Consider the following 19,117-nt stretch of genomic DNA (forward strand, 5'->3'; position numbering starts at 1 on the left):
TACACCTTAAATATATACAATTTTATTTGTCAATTACACCTCACTAAGGCAGGAAAAAAATAAAATAAAAAGGAAGACTTGGAAGAAATTAGTAAAAAGGAAGCCTTGACTTAGTCTATAAAATATTGGGGGATATATTTGTTAGAGGAAGTACAAATGTATACACTCTGACTCAGTTACAAAAAAAAGCAATTTAATTTTCTATATCTGATTTCATCTTGCTCTAGAGCCCCAGTTCCCCTAGTATCTTTCAGGTTAATTTCAGTCAATTCAGAGTTCAAATTTCCTATTAGGACTGCCTCTATCTTCTTAAAATATTTTCTTTTTTCCTTCCCCAGGATGGTATCAGGGTGCAGAGGGAAGCTTATATAGCCTCATTGCACTTGAGAAGCAATCTCTGTGATGCATGTCGGCCTCTGGTTTCCTTCTGATCTCTGCAGAGATGTCCCTAATCCTGCTTGATCTTCATGAGTTTTGCACAGGTATCCACAGCACAGTATCTCAGGGCCATCTGGCCTTTGGAGAATCATGCTGGGATCCAATGCCATGAGCTAATGCCATGAGCATTGCCATTACTCTGATGGGAAGGTTCCTGCAGTCAGCTCCCTCCTCTTCCTGAACCCAGCCTTCTTCTGCTCCACCTATCTTTTCCTCACTCTTGCATATCCCACCAGGTCACATGAGAATTTTAGATCTCCTTTACAGCCCTCCAGGACCAGGTACATCATATCTCCAACCCTCTCTTTATTATGCCACGGTGCCATTGCTACTCAACTGTGGCTACTCTGTGTTGATACGGGCACCATGTGATCTCCTCCAAGAATTATAAACAAGAAGGGAACTATCATCTCCTTTTGTGGCCCAGAATGTGGGGTCAGCATCTTCAACCCAAAACAGCTTTCAGTTTTCTGAGTGGCAGGAACTTCCCTTATGTTGGTATCCAGCATTCTCTCTACACAATGGCTGATGCTGAAGTACTATTTTCAGACCACTGTATTTTGCACTTGGTATGTAAAGGGAATCTACCTTCATCACAGCCTGGATTTTGAAACCATTATCTCACAATGCACTAAAAAAATTACAGTTTCAAACTCAGAGCAACGATACATTTGTTTCAGATCATATCTGTCTTCCCCTGAAGCACTAAATCCAGTTGATTCAGTGAGTAGGAGGAGTACAAGACAACAAGGAAACAGATTATCAGGAGCAATTAGTGACAAAAATTGGTTTGATATTTTAAAAATATACAAGGCACACACTTATTCTTCGATTTAGACAAAAAACATTTTAAAGAACCTACCATGTGCTTTAACAGTGAGATAAAGCTGTTCTATAAATTAAAAGTGATTTCCAAACTGTGGATAATTATGTTGGGCTACTTCCAATACCATGACACATCAGCATGGCCAATCCTTTCTTCATTGGGTCTGAGAATAGAAGATTTTGGTTAATTGTTTTTTGTCTGGGTAACTGGGGGTTAACCTGAAACCCTATTACTTTTCAAAATTTATGGCTGGAAATCCTATGAGTCTAATTTCCTGCCTTAGTGAGTACAGTATAGTAAGTTACATTAGTGAACATTGAAGATATTGCTGGGTCTTGGAGTCATCTTTCCAACCATAGATGGCATCAGCTCAGACTAGTGATGTAGTTGTAAAAGGCTTAAGAGACTGTGTTTAACCCATAATGAACCCACAATACACTGGAAATGCTGTTTAGAAAAAAACTGTGACATGGTTATCTTCTGATACACTTCTTTGTGCAAAAATACAATTCAGAAAAGAGTTTGGTTAATTAAGAGTCCTGATTTTAAAAAGTTGTATTACTTGTTTGAGACTCACTAAAATGATATTTGAACTACATTAAATAAAATTTTATTTCAACTGATGTTCCAAACTTCTTAGACATTCCAGTAAGCCTTCTTCTTATTGAAAGTTCTTTTAAGATTGCTCACCATTATCATTTTGCTTTATTCTGTCGGGAATGCAATGGTTTTTCTATTTCTAAATATGCCTATAATAAATTACAAGCCTTTCACAGCAGAAAACTACTTATCAGGGCAGTGACTTTATTCTTAGAATTTTCCTGATTTTATTGTCCTGCCCCCATATTGTTCCGAATCAGGACAATTCTTGCTCTAATTTGAGAGAAGCTGTCATTAGTTAAAGGGATTCTTTAGACAGGTCACTGGGAGTGTTTTGCCCTTCCTCTCGAAGAGAATAATTATATTTTCTACTTAATGAAAAGCTTGTGGTTAAAAAGCATCTCAAGTTATAGCCAGGCAAAAACATGAAAGGAAGAGCCACTTACAAGAATATATGAGATTTCATATCTCTTTTCTTTTAATTGCTAAACAAATTTTGCAGGCTTGAAAAGGGCTAGTTTGACAGCCCTGAAGCAAAAGCCCTTGCTTATTAATAGTTGTAGCCTTAACCTATTGAAAAATAATATGAGGCCAAAAAAGAGAGCAACCATGGGGTTTCTTAGGAATGAGAGTGTGAGAGGTGGGAGATGAAAAGTTGTATAGTGGCTAAGGCAGTTATACCTTTGTCAAGGGGAGCGCAAATTGCCCGTTTTTTTTTCCCATTTCTTCTCCCAAAGCTGCTAGAAGTTGTCCGTGTAACAATCAGATAAGCGTGGAGATTAGAGCAGAAGTAGTCTCATCTGAGCTCAACCATCACTTCCTCTTCCCAGGATTTCTCAGGGAAAATTACAATAATTGACTTATGTGCAGAGAGGGTGGGCCACTCCCAGATGACAATAAAGGAGGGTTCGAGAATGTACTGGAGAATGTCAGAACAGTAGCAAGGACATTTCTAGCAAGAGCAGGAGCAGGAGAGGCCGGGTGGTGTACGGATAAAAGCCAGCCAGCAGAAGCCAAGAGGCCCAGCAGTGCGCTTGTCTGCTAATCACATTCAATCGTACACCTTGCCAGAAAGCCACATCCAAAACTCTCCAAATAATGCTTGCTTCAGGGGTCAATTTTTCCAAGAGCTTTCCGTGAAAAGATTTTAAATGGAAATATAAGCTTCATGTGAGCAATAAGGGGAACAAAATGTAAATCTCTTCTCCACCTTGCACTCATTTTTCCTGCTGTGTTTTAGGCAAAAGAAAACCTCATCAGAAATGACTCCAGAGCCCAGACTCTGACCTCCTTAGATCCTGCTCCCTCTAATCAGGCCACGGTTGACTGACAGTCAGGAAATAAAGTCTTCTTTGAAGGTATACAGCGGAGCAGGTTTATAGCAAATGACTAATATGATCTAATCTTCCAGCAATTTCAACAGTTTTCAATTCTGGAAGATTCATATATGTCTCTTTAACTTTCTGATTCTGTCCTGCGACTGTTCATTGTATTATCCGTCAAGATTCAATCTTCTCAAATATTGCAACCTTTTCATTATCAAACTTTAGTGTAATTTAAGGATCCACAATGTGTCCAGGCCCCTCAATTTCCATCTAGGAGACATTGAAAGCCAAAGAAAGAGCCTAACAGCTAAAGTCTTATTGGGAGGAGGAATAGATAACCACTTAATCCAATTAGCAGATCCTCACTGAGCTGCTACTACGTGCTTCAGCCACTGTGTTAAGTATTGCGAGTGATACAATCATCTGTCAATTTCCGAGATGCCTAAGGTCTTGCTTGGCCAAAAATCTACCTTCCCCACAAGCTCACTGATGCCTGAAATCCCTTTAATAAGGGACAAAGTCTTTAATTCCGTAATTGGAGATAAAGCTTAGAGGGACACTCCCTGTGAGAGCAAAGGAAGTTGGTTTAAATCCATACTGAGTCATAAATGACTGATATTAGAGAGACTCCTCAGAGCAGATTTTAACAGGAAGGAAGAAAGAGAATTGGCAGTACTGGAAGCCTGAAGGAGAGGGGACGAGGTGGGGCAGGAAATGTTGGGGGTGGGGCAAATAACACAGAGAAAATCAGACAGATTGCGGAAGCTGGGGGCTTCAGAAACAGCTGTGCCAGCTACACCGTCTTACCAAAAGCAATCCAACCTGTAACTCAAGTAAGTAACTACAGGGTTTAAAAAGGATCATGCCAAATGCAGTTGGTGCCAGCCAGACTCTGCAAAAGTTTTACATTTTCTTTTCTGACTCCGTAATAAATGATATACCCAAAGGGTCCTGATTGAAATTAAAAAAAAACAAAAAAAACTGCTTCAAGTGTAAAGCAGAATAAAATTCAAATCTTAAAACTGCAGAGGGTATTAACATATAAATTAGCTATTCCTAAAAGATTTGCAGACTCACCTCTACATATGGTTCATTTTCTCTGGCCCAATTTAATCATCTTTTATATTTGGAGCTCCAGTTTGGACTTCAATATCAGATCCTGTTTTATATTTGGTTTGTTTACAATTTTGATCCATGAGGCCCTGAAATTTCCTAACATACAGTTCAAACGCCATCTATTCTTATTTCTTTTCATTTTCAATGGACTATGCAAAGTCTTGTGCTCTTATAGCATGAAGGTTCTGCCAGAAAGGAGTGTGTGTGTGTGTGTGTGTGTCTAGCAGAGACAGAGGTTTCCAGATTCTGAATATGTCTTTCAGATGGAGACACAAATGAAAGCACAGTCACAAAGCAGAAAACCATATTCTACATTGATAGGGCAGATTATGTGAAGCTCATCACCCTGCCAAGGGGGAGACTAGCCATGGGGCTGACATGCTGCTGCATTCATGATTCCATTCCCTTCTAATCAAGAGATATTGGCACTCTAGCATTCAGCCAGTTTCTTAGAATTATTATGCTCTTTTTGTTCCTTCACTGGGGCTTTAAGAACCTTAGGGTAGTTGATAAAAAGAATGCTCGTGTATAGTTGACAACATGGAGGGTCTTTATGAGCTCCGTGGGAAGGAGACACTTCATATTTAGAGATGGAAAAATTAAAGGAGGGGTTTCTTCCTCTCTGTCATTTCTCTGACAGACAGTAATGTCTCTCCTGCTGGTAGCTTTCAGGGCAAGAAGATTTGTGTGAGTTGCCATGAAATTCATTATCATACATTTATGCTCTAAAAATGCAATTGGAGCCACTCTTCATGTGTGCCACATTTACAATAATTATCCCAATAAAAGCTTATTCACATAAATGACTAACAAGAACTCCAAGGGGGAAAAGAGATTTTTTTTTCATTATTGGATCATATCTCAGAACTGAGGACAATCACAATATATAAGCCAAATATGGCAGAACACAGGACTCTCATGGGCAGCACAGTTACCTTTTTTGCTTGTGAATGCCCATCCCTAGCCAAAGGACCTTTCCAACCAAGACCCATTTGAAAAATCAGTTCACAATCCACCCAGATCACCTTAGCTTTCATGATCTTTCACTATGCTGAAAAAAACAGCAGAAATATAGGTGGTATATACTTAGAGGTCTACATCTGGCTCTGTCAATGATCAGTGGCATGACTTTAATCAGTCTCAGCTTTCTCATCTATACAATGGGGCAAACACCACCACTTAAACACAGCAACACAGAAGTTCAAATGTGGTCATGAATATTAAACCAACTTAAAATGTGATACAAAATGCAAGATGGAATTATTCTTTCTAACTACAGAGGAGAAAAATGATCCAGTGGGGGAAAATCATGCCTAATATTCTGTCCTGGAGGATATGCACATGACTTTTTGCGTTATTAAACTATGGCTGTGGAGGCTTTTGCTCAATTACCAATTCAGTTCATCTTCTGGGTTCTCCTCCCTCCCAGGCTTCTTCACTGTGAAGCTCTCCTATTTAATCTCCTCAAGGATGCTCTGTTTTCTTCTTGCATCTTAATATTACTATTGAGAAGTCTGAGATCAAGCTGATTCTTGCTCCTTTGTAGGTGTACTGCTTGTTCTTTAAGGATGCTTTTAGGATTTTCTTTTTGATGCTCTTAATGTTCACTACAGTGTATCTAGTATTGGTTTTCTTTCTCTCTCCTCTTTGGCACTCTATAACTTTTAAACATGAAGTGTTTTTATTATTTTTCAATTCTAGAAAACTTATTTCTGTTATTTCTCAAAGCAGTTGCTTTTCTCCACTTTTTATTTTCTCTATTTCTTGGACCCCTTTTATTTGATGTTGGAACTTTTACTTCCGCCTTCCATATTCCTTAGTTTTTCTTTTATATTTTCTTTCTCTTCATCCTTCCCTGCTGCCTTCTGGGAAAGTGCCCCAATTTTATCTTTAACTCACTAATTTGTTCTTTAGCTACATTCCTCCTACTCTTGATTCCATCAACCACATTTTTAATTTCAGCTATCATATCTTTATGAGTAGTATTTCTACTTCCGTCCATGACAGAGTAACTAGCACTGGGCTTGCTCTCCTACCATAAATAACTAGAAAACTGGACAAAATATAGGAAACAATTGTTTTCAGACAGTAGACAACAGGCAGTACAGGACTATGATCTTTGAAGGAAGGGAAACAGATAAAGTAAACTCTGTGTTTGTCTCAGTTTGCTGCCTGGAGGCAATTTCTGGACCACAGTACAGGGATGAAAAGCCCAAGCAGAACACAATATCTTGCTGGTTTGAGTAGACAGAGATCAGAGTTCAGAGAGACTGAGCAGCTATAATTAGTGGGGCAGAGTACTGAAGAGGAGAGAGTTATGCAAAGGAAGAAATCTAGAAATTGGCAAAGAGGTTCCCTTGAGTCTTTGAAACATACTGAGCTGTTCATGCATAGAGTGAAACTTGAAGGATGGGCAGAGAACGTCTGTGCAGCTCTAAGGTGAACAATTCCCAGAGCTTATCCAAGGCTAGGAAATGTTCAAGTTTCAACCATTCAGAGTGGAGAGACATCCTTGAGTACCCAGGATTTTAAGCAGAGATCCTGGAATGATCACACCTTAATTATGGAGCTAACATAGCCTTGCAGTGAAGGCTACCTACCTTAATGAAGCTTATAAACAAGCCTTGAAAGTTCCAAGCTGATCTGCAAGTGACAATTGCCTGCCCCCCAAAATTTGACATTCTTTAAAGTAAGACAGCAAAATCCAGGCATTCAACAACAAAACATTCACAATATCGAGCATATTTTTAAAAAACTACTAGACAAGTGAAGAAACTGAGAAATATCAAACAGGAGACAAAGACACAGAAATGTCAGAGAGAACAGAATTAGCAGATAAAAACTTTAGAATATCTATTAAAAACATATTCATGGATTTAAAGGAAAACATTGACATAATGAGGAAAGAAATAGAAACTCTAAGAAAGAGCCAAATTAAAGTACTAGAGCTGAAATATTTGAAATGGAAATTTCACTGGATGATATTGACAGCAAATTAGACACTGCAGAAAATGAGTAAATTTGAAGCCATAGCAATGGAAACTCTACAAATTGAAAAACAAAGAGGGGGAAGAGTGTGAAAAAAGTTGAGCAGAGCCTCAATGACATGTGGGTTAATAAAAGTGATCTCACCTATATGTAACTGGAGTCTCGGAAAGGAGGTTCAGAGAAAATATTTGAAGAAATAATGGCTGAAAGATTTCCAATTTGATAAGAACTATGAATTCACAAATCCAAAAATCTCCACAAGCCCAAGCAGTATAAACACAAAGAAAACCAAAATAGGCATATCATAATCAAAGTGCTGAAAACTAATGATACAGAAAAAAAAAATCCTAAATGCAGCCAGAGGAAGAAAAAGTCAACCTTAAATATAAGAGAATAAAGATCAGGGTGAATACTGACTTCTTGTTAAAATAATATAAGCTGGAAAAGAATTCTATATTCAAGGGGGGGGGACTTCAAAAATAAAGGCTAAATAAATGCTTTGTCAGGCAAACCAACAGTGAGAGAATTTGTCACCAGCGAGCTTGCATAAAAAGAAATGTCATACCCAGTGCACAGATCTTGGTTTCTAATATAATTCTGCAATAAAAGAAACCAGGGCTCCTTGGAGAAATGGCTGACTCTAGGGCTGAAGCTGGGAATACACAAGCTGAGCCTGGAGCATCTTGTAGTACCATAAAGTGAGGAAGTGCTAGGAAAAAAAAATGATGGGGTCATGTCAAAGGGACACAGCAACCACCCAAAAGAGCTCCGATGGCCAAAGTTGGAATGCTTTGAAAAAGAAAATAGTGTTGGGTTATAACCCAAAGTATAAAATAAGTATCCATAAGTCCATACTGGTATAAATGAATGATTTAGTAAATAAATAAATGGAGAATAATACACAAACCTTCTATGTAAAATAATTTCAAATAGTTTATGTAAACAGTCTCCCCTCAAGGAGGTGGAGCATAACTCCCTACTCCTCAAATGTGGGCTGCATGTAATCTCTTCCTTCCAAAGAGCATAGTGTGAAAAAGGAGGAGAAAGAGTAACTCTATGGTGGAGAAACTTACAAATACTGCCTCAGCCAGATGATCAAGGTTAACATATCACTGATAAAGCATGAGGATAGTATGTATCTGTATGATGGGGTGAGAAGGGCACTCTACCTCTGTGATCATTCTCCCAAGAACACATAAACCAGACCAACATGAGAAAAAAAATTTCATGAACCCAATAGGTGGATAATCTACAAAATACCTGACCAATACTCCTCAACACTGTCAAGGTTATCAAAACCAGAGAAAGTCTAAGAAACTGCCACAGTCAAGAGGAGCCTAAGGAGACATGATTACTAAATGTTATATGGTATCTTGGGTAGATTTCTGGGAATGAAAAAAGACATTAGGTAAGAACTAAGGACATCATTATTTACAATAGCCAAGACATGGAAACAACCTAAATGTCCATCAACAGATGACTGGATAAAGAAGTTGTGGTATATTTATACAATGGAATACTACTCAGCCATAAAAGAGAATAAAATAATGCCATTTGCAGCAACATGGATGGATCTGGAGATTGTCATTCTAAGTGAAGTAAGCCAGAAAGAGAATGAAAAATACCATATGATAGCACTTATATGTGGAATCTAAAAAAAATGAGACAAATGAACTTATTTATAAAACAGAAACAGACTCACAGACATAGAAAGCAAACTTATGGTTACCAGGGGAAGAGAGGGGTGAGAAGGGATAAATTGCGAGTACAAGATTTGCAGATACTAACTACTATATGTAAAGTAGATAAACAACAAGTTTATACTGTATAGCACAGGGAACTATATTCAGTATCTTGTAGTAACTTATGGTGAAAAAGAATATGAAAATAAATATATATATTTTCATGTATGACTGGGGCATAGCCCTGTACACCAGAAATTGACACAACATTGTAAACTGACTATACTTCAATAAGATATACATATACACACAAAAAAAAGAACTAAGGCCATCAAAATAAAGTATGGACTTTAGCTAATAATAATATATCAATATTGGTTCGTTAGTTGTGACAAATTTATCATACTAACAAGAGGTTAACAATAAGGGAAATAGAGTACAGGGTATATAGAAACTCTGTACTATCTTTGTAGTTTTTTGGTAAATCTAAATCTATTCTAAAACAAAAATAAATTTAAAAAGAAATGATAAAGGTATTTTTTCAGGCTGAAGTAAAAGGATATGAGATGAAAACTGAGATCTACACAAAGGAATGCAGAGTGTCAGAAATGGCAAATATGTAGGTAAATATATATTTTATGGCTAATATTTTCCATTTGATCCTTTTAAAATTACCTTACTTTATTTCATATTACTAATGTATTACCATAATTCTACCTGGCATATTTTAAATTATTCGCCCATCTGTTCCAATAATTTTGCCTTGGATGGTACATGTTGTCCAATTTGTTGTCTTTTCCTACAGTAGTCATCCATCCTTCTCAGAAGTCTGGGTATGCCAACTCCTGCTTCCTGCAGGTATCAGCTACTGCATCAAATAAATGTCTGTCAAGAAGGGGTCAAAGGCAAGGTCCTAGTTTAGTCCTAGTGAAGAGCCCCAGACACCACAAAACTACTGTTACTTCTCTATCTTGGCACCTCATGTGGCAACTATTCTGGTCTGTTGCCTCGTGTTGCAATTCAACAGATCTTGAGAGTTTCGGGGGAGGGGGGAGGCAGAGCAATGAATGTCAGAGGGCAGCTGGTTGGCCCACCCCTATGCACATCTACTCCTCCCTCCAGCAGAATTTTTGCATTGCCCATCTACTCAAGAGCCTGCCAACATAGCCAGTTTGGGCAATTGCTGCTGATTTCTGCAATGCCTAAGACAAGCAGTAATTATACTAAGGGTACCAAGTAGAGCTCTGTAAGTTTTCTTCTGCCCGTCTATCCTATCACTGATGCCTCTGGCCATCCCCTGCAACCATCCACCTTCTGCACACACCAGTTCAAGGCAGCTTTCAGTATCCCCAGGGCTTTCTCACAGTGTTGCTGTTGCTGTGGTTGCTGTGGTTGTTCCTGGAATCTGTTTCCCTCTGTCTTCTATAATTTCTCCTAAGTTGACTTGGGGAAGGAAGCAGCAACTCATTTGTCAAGAATTGCAAACATAACTCTTGTTAGGTGCTTACCTTGTGCATAGAACCTTGCTTGAATTATCTCATTTAATTCTCTCAACAACCCTATGCAGTACATACTATTATTATGCCCATTTTACAGAGAAGGAAACGGCAGCACAAAGACATGAAGCCATGTGCACAAGGTCACACATATTGAAGAGAAGTCAAAATTCAAACCGGTCTTATTTCAGAGACTAAGATCTTTGCTCATCACTGGATACTCCGTGATTAACACATTGTAGGTGCTCAAAAATATTTGTTGAATATTTGTCGAGCAATTAACAAATGGATGGATGGTTAGAATTACACTGCCAGCTTCCCTAGCAGTCTTATTCCTCCGTGATTTCTTCTGTTTGATTGCCTTAGTGTCTCTGAAATATACTATGAAGACATTACAGAGAAGACACATTCTACTTTACTTTCAGCCTTTACCATTTATAGAAGCAAACTTGTACTTCTAATAAAAAGAAACACTTGTCTTTTGATTTTTCTAAGTAAGTATAGGTGAAACACCTTTCTCATTACCAGAGCTTCGACATGAAAGCTGGCTTGTTTGCCCTCTGCAAATTCCTGGTGGAAGTAGATCCTTCAAAAGAAAGAACAGAAATGGCCACCAAACATATGGAAAGATGCTCAGCCTTACCAGCTGTGAATGAAATATATATTAAAACAACACCAAAATGCCATTTTTCAAACTGGCAAAAAAAATTAAAGGATGGAAATACTCGGTATTAGTAAGGGTTCTAGGAAACAGGTTCTCTTATACATTGGTAGTAGGAGTTTAAATTGACACAGCCTTTAAAAAGGAAATTTGACAAAAGCTATCAACATTTAAATATGTAGACATTTTGATCCAGGATTTCAATTTCTAAGAATTTATGCTACAGAAAAAGCAGCTTGCATTGTGCAAGCACATTTGTTGGAGCATAATTCATATAGAAAAAAATAACCCAGAATGAATGAAATTTCTGTTAATGGGGGAATGGTTAAATAGATTATGACAATGGACTACTATGGAGCAGTGTAATAAAGGGAATCTATTCATATTTACATGGAAAGGGTCCTTCTTATATTGGTAAATGAAGAATACAGAAAAGTACATAAGTATAATCCAATTTTTGTAAACCAAAATAATTTATATGTCTGAATGTATGTATTTATATATGCATACTAAAAGTTTGATTTTATACCAATCTGTTCATAATGGTTACTTCTGCAGAGTGGGATTAAACAGAAAGCAGACTGGTGGTTGCCAGAGGTAGGGAGTGGGGGGTGGGGGAATTGGGTGAAGGTGGTCAAAAATACAAACTTTCAGTTATAAGTTCTGGGGATGTCATGTACAGCATGGTGACTACAGTTAACAATATTGGATTGTATACTTGAAAGTTGCTGAGAGAGTAGACCTTAGAAGTTCTCAGTTCAAGAAAAAATTGTAACTGTGAAGTGATGGATACCAACTAAACTAATTGGTAATCCAAATAAAGGGGCAGGATTGCGAACCTTCACTTCTGTAATATTTAAACTTCTTTTCAACATAGTAGCTCTTCTGTAATTTTTAAACATGTATATCTGGAAACAATGAAAGAAAAAAAGAAGGATGAGAAGAAGGAAGGAGGGTTAACACTCACTTGGAGTCCTTGCTCAAATCAAATAGAATTGCATTTGAAAAATAGCCAAGAATCAGAAGGCTTGTTTTATTTGACCTCTTCTAGACTTGAGCTTATAGGGAAAGCACTCCAAACCATTGAAGGGGAAGCTTCTTATAAAGAATCCAGTCCCTCCTTGCAAAAAACGGGTGTGTTTTTAAGTTGCCATGCAGTGGTTAGTATAGCCGACACCCTTCAGGTAGAAAAGAAAGTATGACAATTGCTCTAGCCTTTGAAAGAAAACTTGGTTTAAATGCAAAGGCAAAATTCCCTCATTTCTTCCTGCATTCTTGATTTTAAGATATACATTACATATTTGTATATATCAGCAGAAAATCTCTTCTCTCAGCTACACATGAAAGTGCCCCCTCCTCCAGTCCGAGCTGGTCAGAAATTGCTGAACAGAACTTGCTGTTACCAGTGGCTATAAAATTAGGCGGATGAGGGACCTCACAGACTCAAACTGAGAATCTGAGCAGATTTGGGTGTCCCAAACTTGAGAAAAAAGACAAGGGTTCAGATGGAGGGTCAAGTAGGCAGCCTCTCTTTGCCTCCAGACTCCAGATTGTGTGAATATCTCATTGTTAGGCCCATGTTTCCATAAATATATCTGGAAAAACAAAAACAAAAAAAACCCTCTGAATTTGTCCTAAAGACTGGCATCTTCCTTTCTTTTTTTCTTTCCTTTTCTTTAATGGAGGTGCTAGGGATTGAACCCAGGACCTCATGCACGCTAAGCTGGGATTTACCACTGAGCCATGCCCGTCACCGCCAGTACTGGCATCTTCCCTGATAAGACTATAATCATCAGCACCCCATTCTTTCTCCCTGTAGGGCAGCCAAAATGTGGCCAGGTGGCATTGTGAAATTACTCAGAAGCCAACTAATATATGCAACGATATACCGTCACTTTCATTTTCATTATGGAGACTACTCCCACCAGTCTAGACCCTCACAGCCATGTAACAATAGTCATTTTCAGAATATCAGTGATGGGAGTTTGTTCCTTGTGTGAAATATTAGCTTGAAAAACACAGGCTTATAATTATTGAAGAAACAGGATGTTCAATCAATGGATAAGTCTATATCTGGAGAGTAAAGGCTTATCCTCTTTCAAAATAGACTAGATCACACTCTGAGTCCCACCAGCTAGAATCATATTCATCTAAGAAAGAAAAGTTAAAAAAAAAAAAGATGGCACAGATTGGATGCCATCAGTTCAAATGTACCTCAACAATTCTAGTGGCAGGACATCTTCACGAGATGCTTTAAATTTGAGCTTTTTCATCAGCTATACTAAGTGAAGAACCATTAGCTGTGCCCAATCGTTTAGGAATCTGGAATCTGCAAAGTTCAAGGAGTAGGGGGTGGGGGGCCTTTAAATCTTTGCTACTCAATGTTTGGTCCCCAGACTAGTAACACAGGCATCATTTGGAAGGTTATTAAAATGCAGACTCACAGGCCCTATTCCAGCTAGCCTTATGGGATCAAGATCTTCATGTTACCAAGATCCCTAGGTGATTTGTACTAAAGCTTGAGAAGTGCTGCTCTGGGTGTTAGCTGGGAGTTGGACTTGCCTGATTTCAAGCACCAGAATCATGCCTCTAGTAGCTAAATCCCTGCATCCACTCTCATCCCTAGTTTTGATGTCCAAACTCTAGGAGATGTAAGTGCACAATGGTATTAGCTAATGGTCTAATTGACCAAAATTTATAAAGCCACTACTGTACACCCAGTCAAGTGTCAGGCCCTTAGAGATGAACAAAAGACAAGCCCCCTCTATTCCCAAGAGTGAATCCTATGAAAATGAATATATGTATATATATATATGCATGACTGGGACATTATGCTAAAAACAAAAGAGTGAATCTTCTGCTTGTGGGAAGAGAGAAGCATGTAGGCGCCAATCCCCTTTTCCTACCTTCTCTCCCACTCTTTCTTCTAATGAATTTCATACTCTATCCATATGGGGACAGATCCATGTTCTCCAAATGGGCCTTGTGCTTTTCTCCCTTTGTTCTTAATGTTCCCTGTGCCTGGAACTTTCGCTGTCCACCCACATCTATGACCATTGAAATTCTACTCACCCATCAAAAGCCAGCTCCTGCCTACACTAAATGACTCTGTCTACCCTTCCCTGAGAGTGCATTCACATATGTGCACCTTCACCATTATCCAGTAACACTTGCCTTTGGACTAACAAAAAAGATTGATGAAGCTTTCTGAAACAAAAAATAAACTTCAAGTGTAATTTCACCTCTCTCCCAGCTAAGCACAATAACCCCATTTATTCTTGTACTTAGGGGTGTCTCTGACCTCGTGTTCTCATTCTAAATATTTCTCTTTCATTTCCAAAGCGCTATTGAGGTAAAGCATTGCCAAAATGGCTTTCCTAGTTTGAAATCAAATTTTAGGACTTCATGGAAATTTTAAATATTCCACATAGAGATAAAAGTATTGGTCCCCAAACACTGGACTTCACCAAAAATACTGCTCACCCTCCTACATGACTTATACAAAGCAACAAACACACAAACACAGAAAGCCGGAGGCCGTAAAAGTCACCTGAACTGATGGCAAACACTAGATGTAATTTTCAGTGGATGCTCTAGATGGTAGCATTGTGCATATTATTCTTTTACTTCTTTATATTGGTTTCCTAATTCATCATTTTATACATCAGGAAAGCCATGTGTGGAAGGGAGATAGAGAAGGTCAAATATAAATTATATATTAATAAGACTCGATAATGAGGTGAAAATAATAACAATATAAAGTTTCCAAAATTCTATTGCTTCTCAAGCCAGTTTCCCATCTCTCTTTTCCCCGTTGTTCACATTCTTAGAATTACAGTCCATGCCACTGACTGGAAGGCCTCACCACTCACTCACTCGCCAACCCTTCGCAATCTGACTTTGCCCCTCTCCCTCCCTGACCCTTCTGAAATCAACATTTTTTGAAAGATTTCCAGTGGTCTCCTGATCGCTAGACCCAAATGCCTCTTCTTAGGGCTCATCCTAATTCATTGCTCCGAAACAACTACAAGTTGATTACCCCCTTCTTTTTTTTTTCCACAATTTTCCAAACTCCTTTATTTTGAAAATTTTCAAGCCTATCAAAAGTTGAAAGAATATTACAATTAGCAGCCACATACCATTCACTTAGCTTCACCAGTTAACATTTCACCACACTTCTTCCATTCTCCTGCCCTCACCCTCCCTTTCCGTCCTCCCCTTTCAACCTCCCCCAGCTCCCTTCTCTCTCTCCAGACTTCCTAACACTCAAAATACTTCAATATACATTTCCTAAGTTGCAGATGTCATTACACTTGAATCCTAAGTTCTTGAGCATGTGTCTCCTAAGAATAAGATCATCCCGCTACACACTCTTCTTGATATCCTTTGCTGTCCTTGCCCTCCCTTGGTTCTCCTTCTGCCTCTGACTACACCTTTCCAGACGTGTAAGGCAGAGAGGCAGTAGGGCATGAAGAGCTGAGTACTGGTTCAGTCACATACTAGCTCTGTGCTTTGAAAGAAAAAAAACTTTTTCCCTATAATATAAGCTCATTGTAGAAAACAGGGAAAATGCAAAGTTTAAAGAACAGAAGTTTCTGTATAACACAGGGAACTATATACAATATCTTCTAGTAACCTATCATGAAAAAGAACATGAAAATGAATATATGCATATATATATGACTGAACTATCATGCTGTATACCAGAAATTGACACATTGTAACCGAGTATATTTCAATAAAAAAAGAAAAGAAATCTTAAATCTAGAGAAAAGCTGCAAATAAAATGCAAAAAAAAAAAGATAAAAAACAAGGACCTACTGTATAGCACAGGGAACTATATTAAATTTCTTGTAATAACATATAATTGAAAAGAATCTGAAAAGAAAAAATATATACGTATGTATATGTATAACTGAATTACTTTGCTGTACACCTGAAACTAACATTGTAAATCAACTACACTTCAATAAAAATTTTTTAAATGCAAAAAAAAGAACATAAAAGTATCTAAACCTACCATCTAGAGATGATTACATTTTTTTTAGTATTTCTTACCATCATAAAGAGATGGTAGAAAATATACACTCGACACAGTATTCTGGTAGAAAAGATACAGAATTCTATCCTGTTTTTTTTTTAATTTAGCATTGAAAATAAGAATTAGAAATTCTTCATAAGACATTTTTATTGGCTGTATATTATTCTACTGAATACAGTCTTGAAGAAAAAGATAATACTTTAATTTTGAAAGTGAGAAGGGTTTAAACAAGCAATTCATAAATAGATACAAACAGCCAAAAGTTCATGAAAAAGTGTTCAACTTAACTAATAATCAAAAATAAATTTAAATTAAAATAAGACACCATTTTCACCTACCAAACTAGCAAAGATGTTTTAATTAGAAAAGTTATAACCAGGCTGGAAAAAGATAAAGGAGAACAGATACTCCACAAATGCTGTTAATTAGAGTATAAATTAGTATTTTTTGATAAAATTTAGTAATACATAATTTTGAATGTAAAAATATACATATGTTTTAACCAGCAAATGCACTTATAGGAATTTATTCTAACAAGATAATTGAGCAATTGCACCACAATGTATGCACAAAGATGTCCATAGTAGGAGGATTTATTAAAGATTGTTTTCAATTTATTGCTAAATAGAAAATAATATGGAATTAACTCAGTAAATTATGGTATAGCCATACAACAGAATACTAAGCTGCCACTAAATTTATCATTGTATTTACTATTAATAGAATTCTGAGGAAATAACAAGATTATGTGAAAACTTTAATACTCCATGTTAGATATTTCTATATTCTTTGAGATTTTTTTCCCCCAGTGAATGTGCATTACTTCCATAATTAGTAGGGAATAAAGATTTTTAAATGTTGTAGAAATATATTTATTAGCATGAAATATATTAACACTAAATTGATAATCAAAAAGTCATTTATAGAAAACATGTATTGCATGATGCTATTGTTAACAGCTTTAATGAGATATAATTTACATACCATAAAATTCACCCATTCAAAGTGTACAGTTCCATGCTTTTTGGTATATTTAGAGTGGTGCAACCATCACCATAATCTAATTGTGGTACTTTTTTTTCATCAGTAACTTATTCCTTTTATAAATAATATTCAATTGCATGGATATATCACATTTTGTTTATCCATTCATCAGTTGATAGACATTCGGCTTCTTTCCATTTCTTGGCTATTATAAATAAAGCTGCTATAAATAGTCATGTGCACGTTTATGTGTGGACATGTTTTCATTTCTCTTGAGTAGCTAAGTAGGAGTGGAATTGCTGGGTCCTATGGTTAAACTATGTTTAAATTTTTGAGAAACTGTTGAACCAAATTTAAATAGAGGTTGTGCCACTCTATATACATATCAGCAGTTTAAGAGAGTTCTGATTTCTCAACATCCTCACCAATACTTGTTGTTATTTGTCTTTTTTATTTTCATACCCAATAGCCATTCTACTGGGTATATGAAATGACATTACTTTATTGTTTTGATTTGCATTTCTTTTATGCCTGATGATGTTTAGCATCTTTCATGTCCTCATTAGCCATTTGTATATCTTCTCTGGAGAAATGTTTATTTAAATTCTTTGCACATTTTTTTAAAAATTGTGGGTTTTTTTATCATTGAGTTTTAAGAATTCTTTATATGTTCTGGATACAATTTCCTTGTCATATATAGTTGACCCTTGAACAACACAGATTTGAACTGCGCAGGTCCACTTACATGTGGATTTTTCAATAGTAAATAGTACAGAACTACATGAATGCAGTTGGTTGAATCCACCGATGTGGAATTGTGGATACTGAGGAATCACATAAAAGGAGGACCAAGAATAAGTTATACGTGGATTTCTGACTACAGAGAGGGTTGGCACCCCTAACCCTCACTTTGTTCAAAGGTCAGCTGCATATGACTTTGCAAATATTTTCTTCCAATCTGTGGGTTTTCTTTTTCTTTTATGGCTGGTGCTCTCGATGTCATGTCTAAGAAAACACTGCCTAACCCAAGGTCATGAAGATTTACTCTTATGTCTTCATGTAAGAGTTTTGTATTTTTAGTTTTTACATTTAGGTCTATTATGGGTTACATTGAGGTCATTATGAGTAAATGTATGAGATCTAAATTCATTCTTTTGTATGTGGATATCCAGTTGTTTCAGCACTTTGTTGAAAAGACTATTCTTTATCCAGTGAATTGTCACCACTTCTTTGTCAAAATCAGTTACAAATATTAAGTTATATTTCTGGACTCTCAATTCTATTCCATTGATCTAAATCTCTATCCTATGCCAGCAAAACACTGAGTAACAATTTTTAACCATATATACATATGAAGAGAAAATAATCCAAAAATAAATACATCGAAGTATTAAAAATAAAAATATTCTATTGTATGTCTTACCATAAGTATTTAGCTACTTCCCTCTTGTTGGGCATTTTAAGCTGCTTCCATACTTTCACTATTTTAAGTAACATTGTGATGAGCAACCCTCCACAAAAACTAGTCTATCTCAGATTACTTCATTGGGCTATATTCCTATCACTGGACTCACTGAATCAAAAGTAAGAATATTTTTAAGATAGATGATAGATAGATATGAAAAAAGAAAGCAGGGAAGGAAAATGGAAGGAAAGAAAAGAGGAAGGAAGGAAATATACATGTGAAATTACTTTACATAAAATCTGTATCGACTTACATTCCCAACAAGATGTGTTACTTGGAGCAAGTCATTTTATCTCATGCCTCAGGTTTCTCATCTGTCAAATGAGGTTAACAAAGCAAGCCTTCCTTTGTTTACGAGGATACTGCAAGCATCAAATGAAATCTTTGATATAACAGAGCCTTAACAAGTTTTAAAAGTGCTACAGGCATATAGGGTATTATTATTTCCATTTATTTTGTCTAATTATATTCAACAAGCATTTATTGAGCACCTAC

The sequence above is a fragment of the Camelus ferus genome, chromosome X, assembly GCF_009834535.1.
Source record: "Camelus ferus isolate YT-003-E chromosome X, BCGSAC_Cfer_1.0, whole genome shotgun sequence".
NCBI lineage: Eukaryota > Metazoa > Chordata > Mammalia > Artiodactyla > Camelidae > Camelus > Camelus ferus.